The 17,692-nt window shown below is 55.0% G+C and overlaps 1 long non-coding RNA gene across 1 annotated transcript; it reads right to left on the reverse strand.

Moving 5' to 3' along the window:
• On the reverse strand, positions 1–17,363 carry LOC137315102 (uncharacterized). Its single transcript, XR_010961301.1, has 4 exons — positions 17,320–17,363; positions 12,274–12,318; positions 4,771–4,871; positions 1–626 (listed from the first exon to the last, which is right to left on the reverse strand). It is a non-coding gene; the product is annotated as an uncharacterized lncRNA (long non-coding RNA).
• Between the last annotated feature and the right edge of the window lie 329 nt (positions 17,364–17,692).

Below are 17,692 nucleotides of genomic sequence, written 5' to 3' on the forward strand. Positions count from 1 at the left end.
GGCAGTCCCATCCCAGCGTCCCATTGCTGACGTCCGAATTCATGGGGTCCCACGGCCCCCAGTACTCAAGCCCAGCGTGATGCAGCTTAAAGTCTCGCCTCCAGCACAGGCCCGGAGTTTGTGGGGTCCGTGTGGAGCGTCTCACGTCTGGTGCAAACCTCACGCGCGTCTCCCCGAAACCCCCCCCCCCCGGTCTTTGAAAGGGCCGGCACAGGCTCTGTGGGCCGAGTGGCCTCCTCCCCGTGCTGTGCGGTTCTGTGATCCGACGTTGCGACGATGCAGAGGGCGGTGAGCTCCTCTCACCTCCCGGGGACGGGGAAGGGAGAGGGGGAGGTTGGCAGATCCCAGCAGGATGGGCGGAGGGACAGAGAGAGTTACGCTAATTATTACATGCAGCCCCCCCTCCGGTGTACGGAGTCTGGTACGGAGGGGGGTGAATGAGTTCGCGCCCTGCCCCCACTCATTATCCAGTCCGTAAACGTGGCCAAGAATGGCCATGGACTGAATGAGTCTCCAGTCATTCAGTCCGCATCCTCCTCTTGTTCCAATTTCTGGCCTCTCCTTTTCCGACTCACTCCAACCCTCCTCAAACGACATCCTGGGATGGACGACAGGATTGAATTAACCTGTAGGGGAAGGAGGGGGGGAAGAAATATTTAAATATTAATAACTTGGCTCTCGGGATAGCTCGGTCCCATTCCCCGTTCACCTCCTCACACCGGGAGTGTGTCACGACCCAGGGATAGATTAATAACTCACCGTGTTCACCAAACACAATCCCGGGAGGGGAGAGACACCGGGAGTGTGTCACGACCCGGGGATCGATTAATAACACTCACCGTGTTCACCAAACACAATCCCGGTGGGAGAGAGAGACAGACACCGGGAGTGTGTCACGACCCAGGGATAGATTAATAACTCACCGTGTTCACCAAACACAATCCCAGGGAGAGAGAGAGACACCGGGAGTGTGACACGACCCGGGGATCGATTAATAACACTCACCGTGTTCACCAAACACAATCCCGGTGGGAGAGAGAGACAACGGGAGTGTGTCACGACCCAGGGATAGATTAATAACACTCACCGTGTTCACCAAACACAATCCCGGGGAGAGAGAGAGACACCGGGAGTGTGTCACGACCCGGGGATAGATTAATAACACTCACCGTGTTCACCAAACACAATCCCGGGGAGAGAGACAGACACCGGGAGTGTGTCACGACCCGGGGATAGATTAATAACTCACCGTGTTCACCAAACACAATCCCGGGGGGGGAGAGACAGACACCGGGAGTGTGTTACGACCCAGGGATAGATTAATAACACTCACCGTGTTCACCAAACACAATCCCGGGGTTAGAGAGACAGACACCGGGAGTGTGTCACGACCCGGGGATAGATTAATAACACTCACCGTGTTCACCAAACACAATCCCGGGGAGAGAGACAGACACCGGGAGTGTGTCACGACCCGGGGATAGATTAATAACTCACCGTGTTCACCAAACACAATCCCGGGGGGGGAGAGACAGACACCGGGAGTGTGTTACGACCCAGGGATAGATTAATAACACTCACCGTGTTCACCAAACACAATCCCGGGGAGAGAGACAGACACCGGGAGTGTGTCACGACCCAGGGATAGATTAATAACTCACCGTGTTCACCAAACACAATCCCGGGGAGAGAGAGACACCGGGAGTGTGTCACGACCCGGGGATAGATTAATAACACTCACCGTGTTCACCAAACACAATCCCGGGGAGAGAGACAGACACCGGGAGTGTGACACGACCCGGGGATCGATTAATAACACTCACCGTGTTCACCAAACACAATCCCGGTGGGAGAGAGAGACACCGGGAGTGTGTCACGACCCGGGGATAGATTAATAACACTCACCGTGTTCACCAAACACAATCCTGGTGGGAGAGAGAGACACCGGGAGTGTGTCACGACCCAGGGATAGATTAATAACACTCACCGTGTTCACCAAACACAATCCCGGGGAGAGAGAGAGACACCGGGAGTGTGTCACGACCCGGGGATCGATTAATAACACTCACCGTGTTCACCAAACACAATCCCGGGGAGAGAGACAGACACCAGGAGTGTGTCACGACCCGGGGATAGATTAATAACACTCACCGTGTTCACCAAACACATTCCCGGGGGAGAGAGAGACACCGGGAGTGTGTCACGACCCGGGGATAGATTAATAACACTCACCGTGTTCACCAAACACAATCCCGGGGGAGAGACAGACACCGGGAGTGTGTCACGACCCGGGGATAGATTAATAACACTCACCGTGTTCACCAAACACAATCCCAGGGAGAGAGACAGACACCGGGAGTGTGTCACGACCCAGGGATAGATTAATAACACTGACCGTGTTCACCAAACACAATCCCGGGGCGAGAGACAGACACCGGGAGTGTGTCACGACCCGGGGATAGATTAATAACACTCACCGTGTTCACCAAACACAATCCCGGGGAGAGAGAGAGACACCGGGAGTGTGTCACGACCTGGGGATAGATTAATAACACTCACCGTGTTCACCAAACACAATCCCGGGGAGAGAGACAGACACCGGGAGTGTGTCACGACCTGGGGATAGATTAATAACACTCACCGTGTTCACCAAACACAATCCCGGGGAGAGAGAGAGACACCGGGAGTGTGTCACGACCTGGGGATAGATTAATAACACTCACCGTGTTCACCAAACACAATCCCGGGGGAGAGAGACAGACACCGGGAGTGTGTCACGACCCGGGGATAGATTAATAACACTCACCGTGTTCACCAAACACAATCCCGGGGAGAGAGACAGACACCGGGAGTGTGTCACGACCCGGGGATAGATTAATAACACTCACCGTGTTCACCAAACACAATCCCGGGGAGAGAGACAGACACCGGGAGTGTGTCACGACCCGGGGATCGATTAATCACACTCACCGTGTTCACCAAACACAATCCCGGGGGAGAGAGACAGACACCGGGAGTGTGTCACGACCCGGGGATAGATTAATAACACTCACCGTGTTCACCAAACACAATCCCGGGGGAGAGAGACAGACACCGGGAGTGTGACACGACCCGGGGATAGATTAATAACACTCACCGTGTTCACCAAACACAATCCCGGGGAGAGAGAGACAGACACCGGGAGTGTGTCACGACCCGGGGATAGATTAATAACACTCACCGTGTTCACCAAACACAATCCCGGGGAGAGAGACAGACACCGGGAGTGTGACACGACCCAGGGATAGATTAATAACACTCACCGTGTTCACCAAACACAATCCCGGGGGAGAGGCAGACACCGGGAGTGTGTCACGACCCGGGGATATATTAATCACACTCACCGTGTTCACCAAACACAATCCCGGGGAGAGAGACACCGGGAGTGTGTCACGACCTGGGGATAGATTAATAACACTCACCGTGTTCACCAAACACAATCCCGGGGAGAGAGAGACAGACACCGGGAGTGTGTCACGACCCGGGGATAGATTAATAACACTCACCGTGTTCACCAAACACAATCCCGGGGGAGAGACAGACACCGGGAGTGTGTCACGACCCGGGGATAGATTAATAACACTCACCGTGTTCACCAAACACAATCCCGGGGGAGAGACAGACACCGGGAGTGTGTCACGACCCGGGGATAGATTAATAACACTCACCGTGTTCACCAAACACAATCCCGGGGAGAGAGACAGACACCGGGAGTGTGACACGACCCGGGGATAGATTAATAACACTCACCATGTTCACCAAACACAATCCCGGGGAGAGAGACAGACACCGGGAGTGTGTCACGACACAGGGATAGATTAATAACACTCACCGTGTTCACCAAACACAATCCCGGGGAGAGAGACAGACACCGGGAGTGTGTCACGACCCGGGGATAGATTAATAACACTCACCGTGTTCACCAAACACAATCCCGGGGAGAGAGAGACAGACACCGGGAGTGTGTCACGACCCGGGGATAGAATAATAACACTCACCGTGTTCACCAAACACAATCCCGGGGAGAGAGACAGACACCGGGAGTGTGTCACGACCCGGGGATCGATTAATAACACTCACCGTGTTCACCAAACACAATCCCGGGGAGAGAGACAGACACCGGGAGTGTGACACGACCCAGGGATAGATTAATAACACTCACCGTGTTCACCAAACACAATCCCGGGGGAGAGGCAGACACCGGGAGTGTGTCACGACCCGGGGATATATTAATCACACTCACCGTGTTCACCAAACACAATCCCGGGGAGAGAGACACCGGGAGTGTGTCACGACCCGGGGATAGATTAATAACACTCACCGTGTTCACCAAACACAATCCCGGGGAGAGAGACAGACACCGGGAGTGTGACACGACCCGGGGATAGATTAATAACACTCACCATGTTCACCAAACACAATCCCGGGGAGGGAGACAGACACCGGGAGTGTGTCACGACACAGGGATAGATTAATAACACTCACCGTGTTCACCAAACACAATCCCGGGGAGAGAGACAGACACCGGGAGTGTGACACGACCCGGGGATAGATTAATAACACTCACCATGTTCACCAAACACAATCCCGGGGAGAGAGACAGACACCGGGAGTGTGTCACGACCCGGGGATAGATTAATAACACTCACCGTGTTCACCAAACACAATCCCGGGGAGAGAGAGAGACACCGGGAGTGTGTCACGACCTGGGGATAGAATAATAACACTCACCGTTTCCTCCAGAGCCTCTGTGACCTCAGGATCGAACGGACACACTTCTTTGCCAGTCACTGAGAACTGAACGGTTCCACCAACACGTTTGTGATCGATATCTGCAGTAACGGGAAAAGATTCTTCGTGTGGACGTGACCAAGAGTTAAATAACCAGGTACAGAGCACACCAGCCTCGGGCTGGATCAAGCTGGACTGACCAGGAAGGGCTCAGCTTCCTTCCCTGATCCCAGGCGGGGCTGGCCGATGCTGGCGATCACAACTGGGCCTCAGTGCCCCGGGTTAGGGCGGAGAGGAAATCAGACGGAATTCCTGCTTCTGTTGGCCCAGATCTCCCCTCCCCTGCTCTTCTTCCAATAGTGGCCGTGGAACCTTCAACACCCACCTGTGAGGGCAGACGGGGCCTCGGTTTAACGTCTCATCCGAAAGACGGCACCTCCGACAGTGCAGCACTCCCTCAGTACTGGGACCGGGGAGTGTGGGCCTGGATTATGGGGCTCGAGTCCTAGAGTATATCCATCTCCCTCCGACAGTGCAGCACTCCCTCAGTACTGGGACCGGGGAGTGTGGGCCTGGATTATGGGGCTCGAGTCCTAGAGTATATCCATCTCCCTCCGACAGTGCAGCACTCCCTCAGTACTGGGACCGGGGAGTGTGGGCCTGGATTATGGGGCTCGAGTCCTAGAGTATATCCATCTCCCTCCGACAGTGCAGCACTCCCTCAGTACTGGGACCGGGGAGTGTGGGCCTGGATTATGGGGCTCGAGTCCTAGAGTATATCCATCTCCCTCCGACAGTGCAGCGCTCCCTCAGTACTGGGACCGGGGAGTGTGGGCCTGGATTATGGGCTCAAGTCCTAGAGTATATCCATCTCCCTCCGACAGTGCAGCACTCCCTCAGTACTGGGACCGGGGAGTGTGGGCCTGGATTATGGGGCTCGAGTCCTAGAGTATATCCATCTCCCTCCGACAGTGCAGCACTCCCTCAGTACTGGGACCGGGGAGTGTGGGCCTGGATTATGGGGCTCGAGTCCTAGAGTATATCCATCTCCCTCCGACAGTGCAGCACTCCCTCAGTACTGGGACCGGGGAGTGTGGGCCTGGATTATGGGGCTCGAGTCCTAGAGTATATCCATCTCCCTCCGACAGTGCAGCACTCCCTCAGTACTGGGACCGGGGAGTGTGGGCCTGGATTATGGGGCTCAAGTCCTAGAGTATATCCATCTCCCTCCGACAGTGCAGCACTCCCTCAGTACTGGGACCGGGGAGTGTGGGCCTGGATTATGGGCTCGAGTCCTAGAGTATATCCATCTCCCTCCGACAGTGCAGCACTCCCTCAGTACTGGGACCGGGGAGTGTGGACCTGGATTATGGGCTCGAGTCCTAGAGTATATCCATCTCCCTCCGACAGTGCAGCACTCCCTCAGTACTGGGACCGGGGAGTGTGGGCCTGGATTATGGGGCTCAAGTCCTAGAGTATATCCATCTACCTCCGACAGTGCAGCACTCCCTCAGTACTGGGACCGGGGAGTGTGGGCCTGGATTATGGGGCTCGAGTCCTAGAGTATATCCATCTCCCTCCGACAGTGCAGCACTCCCTCAGTCCTGGGACCGGGGAGTGTGGGCCCGGATTATGGGGCTCAAGTCCTAGAGTATATCCATCTCCCTCCGACAGTGCAGCACTCCCTCAGTACTGGGACCGGGGAGTGTGGGCCTGGATTATGGGGCTCGAGTCCGAGAGTATATCCATCTACCTCCGACAGTGCAGCACTCCCTCAGTACTGGGACCGGGGAGTGTGGGCCTGGATTATGGGGCTCGGGTCCTCGAGTATATCCATCTCCCTCCGACAGTGCAGCACTCCCTCAGTACTGGGACCGGGGAGTGTGGGCCTGGATTATGGGGCTCGAGTCCTAGAGTATATCCATCTCCCTCCGACAGTGCAGCACTCCCTCAGTACTGGCACCGGGGAGTGTGGGCCTGGATTATGGGGCTCGAGTCCTAGAGTATATCCATCTCCCTCCGACAGTGCAGCACCCTCTCAGTACTGGGACCGGGGAGTGTGGGCCTGGATTATGGGCTCGAGTCCAAGAGTATATCCATCTCCCTCCGACAGTGCAGCACTCCCTCAGTACTGGGACCGGGGAGTGTGGGCCTGGATTATGGGGCTCGAGTCCGAGAGTATATCCATCTACCTCCGACAGTGCAGCACTCCCTCAGTACTGGGACCGGGGAGTGTGGGCCTGGATTATGGGGCTCGAGTCCTAGAGTATATCCATCTACCTCCGACAGTGCAGCACTCCCTCAGTACTGGGACCGGGGAGTGTGGGCCTGGATTATGGGGCTCGAGTCCTAGAGTATATCCATCTACCTCCGACAGTGCAGCACTCCCTCAGTACTGGGACCGGGGAGTGTGGGCCTGGATTATGGGGCTCGAGTCCTAGAGTATATCCATCTCCCTCCGACAGTGCAGCACTCCCTCAGTACTGGGACCGGGGAGTGTGGGCCTGGATTATGAGGCTCGAGTCCTAGAGTATATCCATCTCCCTCCGACAGTGCAGCACTCCCTCAGTACTGGGACCGGGGAGTGTGGGCCTGGATTATGGGGCTCGAGTCCTAGAGTATATCCATCTACCTCCGACAGTGCAGCACTCCCTCAGTACTGGGACCGGGGAGTGTGGGCCTGGATTATGGGGTTCGAGTCCTAGAGTATATCCATCTCCCTCCGACAGTGCAGCACTCCCTCAGTACTGGGACCGGGGAGTGTGGGCCTGGATTATGGGGCTCGAGTCCCAGAGTATATCCATCTCCCTCCGACAGTGCAGCACTCCCTCAGTACTGGGACCGGGGAGTGTGGGCCTGGATTATGGGCTCAAGTCCTAGAGTATATCCATCTCCCTCCGACAGTGCAGCACTCCCTCAGTACTGGGACCGGGGAGTGTGGGCCTGGATTATGGGGCTCAAGTCCTAGAGTATATCCATCTCCCTCCGACAGTGCAGCACTCCCTCAGTACTGGGACCGGGGAGTGTGGGCCTGGATTATGGGGCTCAAGTCCTAGAGTGTATCCATCTACCTCCGACAGTGCAGCACTCCCTCAGTACTGGGACCGGGGAGTGTGGGCCTGGATTATGGGGCTCGAGTCCTAGAGTATATCCATCTCCCTCCGACAGTGCAGCACTCCCTCAGTACTGGCACCGGGGAGTGTGGGCCTGGATTATGGGCTCAAGTCCTAGAGTATATCCATCTACCTCCGACAGTGCAGCACTCCCTCAGTACTGGGACCGGGGAGTGTGGGCCTGGATTATGGGGCTCGAGTCCTAGAGTATATCCATCTACCTCCGACAGTGCAGCACTCCCTCAGTACTGGGACCGGGGAGTGTGGGCCTGGATTATGGGGCTCAAGTCCTAGAGTATATCCATCTCCCTCCGACAGTGCAGCACTCCCTCAGTACTGGGACCGGGGAGTGTGGGCCTGGATTATGGGCTCAAGTCCTAGAGTATATCCATCTCCCTCCGACAGTGCAGTACTCCCTCAGTACTGGGACCGGGGAGTGTGGGCCTGGATTATGGGGTTCGAGTCCTAGAGTATATCCATCTCCCTCCGACAGTGCAGCACTCCCTCAGTACTGGGACCGGGGAGTGTGGACCTGGATTATGGGGCTCGAGTCCGAGAGTATATCCATCTCCCTCCGACAGTGCAGCACTCCCTCAGTACTGGGACCGGGGAGTGTGGGCCTGGATTATGGGGCTCGAGTCCTAGAGTATATCCATCTCCCTCCGACAGTGCAGCACTCCCTCAGTACTGGGACCGGGGAGTGTGGGCCTGGATTATGGGGCTCGAGTCCTAGAGTATATCCATCTCCCTCCGACAGTGCAGCACTCCCTCAGTACTGGGACCGGGGAGTGTGGGCCTGGATTATGGGGCTCGAGTCCCAGAGTATATCCATCTCCCTCCGACAGTGCAGCACTCCCTCAGTACTGGGACCGGGGGAGTGTGGGCCTGGATTATGGGGCTCAAGTCCTAGAGTATATCCATCTACCTCCGACAGTGCAGCACTCCCTCAGTACTGGGACCGGGGAGTGTGGGCCTGGATTATGGGGCTCGAGTCCTAGAGTATATCCATCTCCCTCCGACAGTGCAGCACTCCCTCAGTACTGGGACCGGGGGAGTGTGGGCCTGGATTATGGGGCTCAAGTCCTAGAGTATATCCATCTCCCTCCGACAGTGCAGCACTCCCTCAGTACTGGGACCGGGGAGTGTGGGCCTGGATTATGGGGCTCGGGTCTCTGGAGTGGAGGCTCGAACCCTCCACCTCCTGACTCGGAGAGGGGAGAGTTGGGACACACTGAGGGTGAACTGACACATTACTGTCCTGACTCGCTGTGCCTTTCAGTGCCACGGAGACTAATTGTGGGTCAAATTCAGAGATTCCCGCCATTCAGTGATTAATTGTCACACCGTCAACAATCTTGGCCGGTTGGAAATGTGGCAGTTTCAGGCCGCAGCTCAGAATTGGTCACATTTTTAGATTCTCTTCCTTCTCCAGCAATCGTGACATCTGGTCACACGGACTCATCGACTCACGGGGCCTTCCCCCCATCACCAACCCCTCACCCCCGCTGTAAGTACCTCCTCTTCCCCGTATCTTGCAACACAAACCAACTCCTTTCTTACACTGGGTGTTCCTGTCACAACGAGCCCTTCTATGTGGACAGGGCATGAGTGTGACCATGGGACGTACAGCACAGAAACAGGCCATTCGGCCCAACGGGTCTATCCCGGTGTTTATGCTCCACACGAGCCTCCTCCCTCCCGACTCCATCTCACCCTATCCCCATATCCTTCTATTCCTTTCTCCCTCATGTGTTTATCCAGCTTCCCCCTTAAATCCATCTACACTATTCACCTCAACTACTCCTTGTGGGAGCGAGTTCCACATTCTCACCACTCTCTGGGGAAAGAAGTTTCTCCTGAATTCCCGATTGGATTTATTAGTGACCATCTTATATTTATGGCCCCCTAGTTCCGGTCTCCCCCACAAGTGGAAACATCTTCTCTCCGTCTACCCTATCGAACCCTTTCATAATCTTAAAGACCCCGATCAGGTCACCCCTCAGTCTTCTCTTTTCTGGAGAAAAGAGCCCCAGCCTGTTCAGCCTTTCCTGATAGTTATAAACCTCTCAGTTTTGGTATCATCCTTGTGAATCTTTTTTGCACCTTCTCCAGTGCCTCTATATCCTTTTTATAATATGGAGACCAGAACTGTGCACAGTGCTCCAAGTGTGGTCTAACCAAGGTATATGGAGACCAGAACTGTGCACAGTGCTCCAAGTGTGGTCTAACCAAGGTATATGGAGACCAGAACTGTGCACAGTGCTCCAAGTGTGATCTAACCAAGGTATATGGAGACCGGAACTGTGCACAGTGCTCCAAGTGTGGTCTAACCAAGGTATATGGAGACCAGAACTGTGCACAGTGCTCCAAGTGTGGTCTAACCAAGGGATATGGAGACCAGAACTGTGCACAGTGCTCCAAGTGTGGTCTAACCAAGGGATATGGAGACCAGAACTGTGCACAGTGCTCCAAGTGTGATCTAACCAAGGGATATGGAGACCAGAACTGTTCACAGTGCTCCAAGTGTGGTCTAACCGAGGTATATGGAGACCAGAACTGTGCACAGTGCTCCAAGTGTGGTCTAACCAAGGGATATGGAGACCAGAACTGTGCACAGTGCTCCAAGTGTGGTCTAACCAAGGGATATGGAGACCAGAACTGTGCACAGTGCTCCAAGTGTGGTCTAACCAAGGTATATGGAGACCAGAACAGTGCACCGTGCTCCAAGTGTGGTCTAACCAAGGTATATGGAGACCAGAACTGTGCACAGTGCTCCAAGTGTGGTCTAACCAAGGTATATGGAGACCAGAACTGTGCACAGTGCTCCAAGTGTGGTCTAACCAAGGGATATGGAGACCAGAACTGTGCACAGTGCTCCAAGTGTGGTCTAACCAAGGGATATGGAGACCAGAACTGTTCACAGTGCTCCAAGTGTGGTCTAACCGAGGTATATGGAGACCAGAACTGTGCACAGTGCTCCAAGTGTGGTCTAACCAAGGTATATGGAGACCAGAACTGTGCACAGTGCTCCAAGTGTGGTCTAACCGAGGTATATGGAGACCAGAACTGTGCACAGTGCTCCAAGTGTGGTCTAACCAAGGTATATGGAGACCAGAACTGTGCACAGTGCTCCAAGTGTTGGTCTCACCAAGGTATATGGAGACCAAAACTGTGCACAGTGCTCCAAGTGTGATCTAACCGAGGTATATGGAGACCAGAACTGTGCACAGTGCTCCAAGTGTGGTCTCACCAAGGTATATGGAGACCAGAACTGTGCACAGTGCTCCAAGTGTGGTCTCACCAAGGTATACGGAGACCAGAACTGTGCACAGTGCTCCAAGTGTGATCTAACCAAGGGATATGGAGACCAGAACTGTGCACAGTGCTCCAAGTGTGGTCTAACCAAGGTATATGGAGACCAGAACTGTGCACAGTGCTCTAAGTGTGGTCTAACCAAGGTATATGGAGACCAGAACTGTGCACAGTGCTCCAAGTGTGGTCTAACCGAGGTATATGGAGACCAGAACTGTGCACAGTGCTCCAAGTGTGGTCTAACCAAGGTATATGGAGACCAGAACTGTGCACAGTGCTCCAAGTGTTGGTCTCACCAAGGTATATGGAGACCAAAACTGTGCACAGTGCTCCAAGTGTGATCTACCCGAGGTATATGGAGACCAGAACTGTGCACAGTGCTCCAAGTGTGATCTAACCAAGGGATATGGAGACCAGAACTGTGCACAGTGCTCCAAGTGTGGTCTAACCAAGGTATATGGAGACTAGAACTGTGCACAGTGCTCCAAGTGTGGTCTAACCAAGGTATATGGAGACCGGAACTGTGCACAGTGCTCCAAGTGTGGTCTAACCAAGGTATATGGAGACCAGAACTGTGCACAGTGCTCCAAGTGCGGTCTAACCAAGGTATATGGAGACCAGAACTGTGCACAGTGCTCCAAGTGCGGTCTAACCAAGGTACATGGAGACCAGAACTGTTCACAGTGCTCCAAGTGTGATCTAACCGAAGTTCTTTCCAAGTTTAACACTTCTCTGCTTTTCAATTCTATCCCTCTAGAAATGAGCCCCAGTGCTTGATTTGCCTTTTTATGGCCTTATTAACCTGCGTCGTTACTTTTAGTGATTTGTGTATCTGTACCCCCAGATCCCTCTGCTCCTCTCCCCCATTTAGACTCTTATTATCCCAGGAGGAGGTGACCTCCTTATTCCACCGATGGGAGCAGGTTCGGTGCGATGTTGGGACTCACTCCACTCCCAGCGAAAGCCAGTATTCGGAGGGAGGAGCACTGGTCTCCCGCTCGTCTCCCGGGGCTGCCCGGGGTTTGGGGGGACGCCCTGAGGGGGACGAGACGATTCATTTCACTGCTGTTCAACACACCTTCAGGGGCGAAGCACGTCTTCTGGGACCGAGACCTGATCGTTCCTGTAATAACGGGGAAAGAAAGAGGCGTTACAGAGTGTCCTTGGAGAATTGATGTTCAGTCAGCCACCGCCCCCGCCCGACACAGGGCAGGAAAGGCCCAGGATCCTTTCCCGGCCTGTGCAGAGTTTCCTGCTCTCCCACTCCTCGCCCCCAGGTTTGGTTCCGAGCCAGGGTTCCTGCTCCTAATGAGCTCTTACAAGCAGTGTGTTTATCTATGTGTGTGTGTGTCTCTCTCTCTGTACGTAACCCCCATAACCTTTGTACCCCATTGAAAATGGCCCCAATGTGAGGGACGGGGGTGTGGGGGGGAGAAGGGCTATCAGACTGTGGACCCATGATGACAGACTTGTGTCTTCTTCACAGAGAGACGGGCATGGAGTGGGGGGGGAGAGAAAGGAAAGAGGAACAGGAGGAGGCCCATTCAGCCCCTCGAGCCTGTTACTATAGGAACAGGAGGAGGCCCATTCAGCCCCTCGAGCCTGTTACTATAGGAACAGGAGGAGGCCCATTCAGCCCCTCGAGCCTGTTACTATAGGAACAGGAGGAGGCCCATTCAGCCCCTCGAGCCTGTTACTATAGGAACAGGAGGAGGCCCATTCAGCCCCTCGAGCCTGTTACTATAGGAACAGGAGGAGGCCCATTCAGCCCCTCGAGCCTGTTACTATAGGAACAGGAGGAGGCCCATTCAGCCCCTCGAGCCTGTTACTATAGGAACAGGAGGAGGCCATTCAGCCCCTCGAGCCTGTTACTATAGGAACAGGAGGAGGCCATTCAGCCCCCTCGAGCCTGTTCCTCCATTCAGTCAGATCATGGCTGATCTGTGTCCTATCTCCATTTACCCTCCTTGGTTCCATGTCCCTCGATCCCCTTTACCCAACAAAAATCCATCGATCTCAGTCTTGAAAGCTCCGACTGACCCCCAGAATCCACAGCTTTTTGGGGGGAGAGAGTTCCTGATTCCCACTCCCCCCTTTGTGTGAAGAAATGCTTCCTGACATCACCCCTGAACGGGCCGAGCTCCAATTTTAAGATTCTGCCCCCTTGTTCTGGACTCCCCCCACCCCCCAGAGGAAATAGTTTCTCTCTATCGACCCTGTAAAATCCTTTAATCATCTTAAACCCCTCGATTAGATCCCCCCTTAATCTTCGATACTCGAGGGAACACAAGTCTAGTCTGTGTGACCCGTCCTCGTAATTTAACCCTTTTAGAACGGGGATTAAAAGTGAGTTTTGTGGGGGCGGAGGGGGTGGGGACAGACACAGCAGGAAGGCCGATGGTTCTGTTAATGTGTCTCCTTTGTCAGCAGCTCTTTGTGACCAATGATTCACCCCCAGCCCAGGCCCGATGTCCCCAGTCTTTCTCAGGGAACCTCACAGGGCAAAACTGATACCAATTCCGGCCAGATTTGGAGGATGTGAAACACCAGCAACTCCCATTAATACAGTCCCTTTACTGCAGTGAAACATCCCCAGGGAGCTTCACAGGAGCGATTATCAAACAGAATTTAACACCGAGCCACGTGAGGAGATATCGGGACAGGTGACCAAAAGCTCGGTCAAAGAGGGAGGTTTTAAGGAGCGTCTTAAAGGAGGAGAGAGAGAGGGGGAGAGGTTTAGGGAGGGAATTCCAGAGCTTCGGGCCCAGGCAGCTGAAGGCACGGCCGCCAATGGTGGAGCGATTAAAATCGGGGGATGGACAAGAGGCCAGAATTGGAGGAGCGCAGAGAGCTCGGAGGGTTGTAGGAGGTTACAGAGATAGGGAGAGGGGCGAGGGCCATGGAGGGTTTTGAACAGGAGGATGAGAATTGTAGGGGCTGGAGGAGGTTACAGAGATAGGGAGGGGGGGCGAGGGCCATGGAGGGATTTGAACAGGAGGATGAGAATTGTAGGGGCTGGAGGAGGTTACAGAGATAGGGAGGGGGGGCGAGGGCCATGGAGGGATTTGAACAGGAGGATGAGAATTGTAGGGGCTGGAGGAGGTTACAGAGATAGGGAGGGGGGGCGAGGGCCATGGAGGGATTTGAACAGGAGGATGAGAATTGTAGGGGCTGGAGGAGGTTACAGAGATAGGGAGAGGGGCGAGGGCCATGGAGGGTTTTGAACAGGAGGATGAGAATTGTAGGGGCTGGAGGAGGTTACAGAGATAGGGAGGGGGGCGAGGGCCATGGAGGGTTTTGAACAGGAGGATGAGAATTGTAGGGGCTGGAGGAGGTTACAGAGATAGGGAGGGGGGGCGAGGGTCATGGAGGGATTTGAACAGGAGGATGAGAATTGTAGGGGCTGGAGGAGGTTACAGAGATAGGGAGGGGGGGGCGAGGGCCATGGAGGGATTTGAACAGGAGGATGAGAATTGTAGGGGCTGGAGGAGGTTACAGAGATAGGGAGGGGGGTGAGGGCCATGGAGGGTTTTGAACAGGAGGATGAGAATTGTAGGGGCTGGAGGAGGTTACAGAGATAGGGAGAGGGGGACGAGGGCCATGGAGGGATTTGAACAGGAGGATGAGGATTGTAGGGGCTGGAGGAGGTTACAGAGATAGGGAGGGGGGCGAGGGCCATGGAGGGTTTTGAACAGGAGGATGAGAATTGTAGGGCTGGAGGAGGTTACAGAGATAGGGAGGGGGGCGAGGGCCATGGAGGGATTTGAACAGGAGGATGAGGATTGTAGGGGCTGGAGGAGGTTACAGAGATAGGGAGAGGGGCGAGGGCCATGGAGGGTTTTGAACAGGAGGATGAGAATTGTAGGGCTGGAGGAGGTTACAGAGATAGGGAGGGGGGCGAGGGCCATGGAGGGATTTGTACAGGAGGATGAGAATTGTAGGGGCTGGAGGAGGTTACAGAGATAGGGAGAGGGGCGAGGGCCATGGAGGGATTTGAACAGGAGGATGAGAATTGTAGGGGCTGGAGGAGGTTACAGAGATAGGGAGGGGGGGGCGAGGGTCATGGAGGGATTTGAACAGGAGGATGAGAATTGTAGGGGCTGGAGGAGGTTACAGAGATAGGGAGGGGGGCGAGGGTCATGGAGGGATTTGAACAGGAGGATGAGAATTGTAGGGGCTGGAGGAGGTTACAGAGATAGGGAGGAGGGGGCGAGGGTCATGGAGGGTTTTGAACAGGAGGATGAGAATTGTAGGGGCTGGAGGAGGTTACAGAGATAGGGAGGGGGGGGCGAGGGCCATGGAGGGATTTGAACAGGAGGATGAGAATTGTAGGGGCTGGAGGAGATTACAGAGATAGGGAGGGGGGCGAGGGCCATGGAGGGATTTGAACAGGAGGATGAGAATTGTAGGGGCTGGAGGAGGTTACAGAGATAGGGAGGGGGGGCGAGGGCCATGGAGGGATTTGAACAGGAGGATGAGAATTGTAGGGGCTGGAGGAGGTTACAGAGATAGGGAGGGGGGGCGAGGGCCCATGGAGGGATTTGAACAGGAGGATGAGAATTGTAGGGGCTGGAGGAGGTTACAGAGATAGGGAGGGGGGGCGAGGGCCATGGAGGGATTTGAACAGGAGGATGAGAATTGTCGGGGCTGGAGGAGGTTACAGAGATAGGGAGGGGGGGCGAGGGCCATGGAGGGATTTGAACAGGAGGATGAGGATTGTAGGGGCTGGAGGAGGTTACAGAGATAGGGAGGGGGGCGAGGGCCATGGAGGGATTTGAACAGGAGGATGAGAATTGTAGGGGCTGGAGGAGGTTACAGAGATAGGGAGGGGGGCGAGGGCCATGGAGGGATTTGAACAGGAGGATGAGAATTGTAGGGGCTGGAGGAGGTTACAGAGATAGGGAGGGGGGGCGAGGGCCATGGAGGGATTTGAACAGGAGGATGAGAATTGTAGGGGCTGGAGGAGGTTACAGAGATAGGGAGGGGGGGGGCGAGGGCCATGGAGGGATTTGAACAGGAGGATGAGAATTGTAGGGGCTGGAGGAGGTTACAGAGATAGGGAGGGGGGCGAGGGCCATGGAGGGATTTGAACAGGAGGATGAGAATTGTCGGGGCTGGAGGAGGTTACAGAGATAGGGAGGGGGGCGAGGGTCATGGAGGGTTTTGAACAGGAGGATGAGAATTGTAGGGGCTGGAGGAGGTTACAGAGATAGGGAGGGGGGGCGAGGGCCATGGAGGGTTTTGAACAGGAGGATGAGAATTGTCGGGGCTGGAGGAGGTTACAGAGATAGGGAGGGGGGCCAAGGCCATGGAGGGATTTGAACAGGAGGATGAGAATTTTAAAATCGAGGCGTTCCTGGGCTGAGAACCAGTGTAGGTCCAGTGTGTTACGACGCAGCTGCACAGCCATAGAAACGTAGAATAATACAGCACAGAAAGAGGCCACTCGGCCCATCGAGACTGTACCGGTGAACTTATCATCCAATCAAAGACAGGGAGTTCCTTGCACTCCCATCAACCGAGCCACTCACGTGAGCAGGTAACGCGACTCACCTGAGCAGGTAACCCCACTCACATGAGCAGGTAACTCCACTCACCTGAGCAGGAAACTCCACTCACCTGAGCAGGTAACTCCACTCACCTGAGCAGGAAACTCCACTCACCTGAGCAGGTAACCCCACTCACCTGAGCAGGTACTCCACTCACCTGAGCAGGTAACTCCACTCACCTGAGCAGGTAACTCCACTCACCTGATCAGTTAACCCCACTCACCTGAGCAGGTAACCCCACTCACCTGAGCAGGTAACCCCACTCACCTGAGCAGGTAACCCCACTCACCTGAGCAGGTAACTCCACTCACCTGAGCAGGTAACTCCACTCACCTGATCAGTTAACCCCACTCACCTGAGCAGGTAACTCCACTCACCTGATCAGGTAACCCCACTCACCTGAGCAGGTAACTCCACTCACCTGAGCAGGTAACCCCACTCACCTGAGCAGGTAACCCCACTCACCTGAGCAGGTAACTCCACTCACCTGAGCAGGTAACTCCACTCACATGAGCAGGTAACTCCACTCACCTGATCAGTTAACCCCACTCACCTGAGCAGGTAACTCCACTCACCTGAGCAGGTAACTCCAGCGTCCTGACTGTGTGTGCAGTTATTCACCCCCCATGGGTTGGCAGGACACTGATCGAGGGCAGGCTCTGTCCCGTTACACCTCACATCATCCAACCAGATGGGCCCAGTCCCCTCTCCATATTGGGCGGCTCTTGTTCCTGACAGGGCCGTCCCACAGTTCAACAGTCTGCAGACGACACTCGCTGCGTTTCTATCCCAGCCGTTGTCGCAGATGGTCCCCCAGACGGAGTTACGATAGACCTCAACTCTCCCGGAGCACATGTTGTTCCCGTTCACCAGACGCACGGGCACCGGACCTGGAACAGAGACGGGAACACGGTCAGACTGGTCTGGGATTACGGGGACTTTCACTGG

This window comes from Heptranchias perlo, unplaced genomic scaffold, assembly GCF_035084215.1.
Source record: "Heptranchias perlo isolate sHepPer1 unplaced genomic scaffold, sHepPer1.hap1 HAP1_SCAFFOLD_534, whole genome shotgun sequence".
Lineage (NCBI taxonomy): Eukaryota > Metazoa > Chordata > Chondrichthyes > Hexanchiformes > Hexanchidae > Heptranchias > Heptranchias perlo.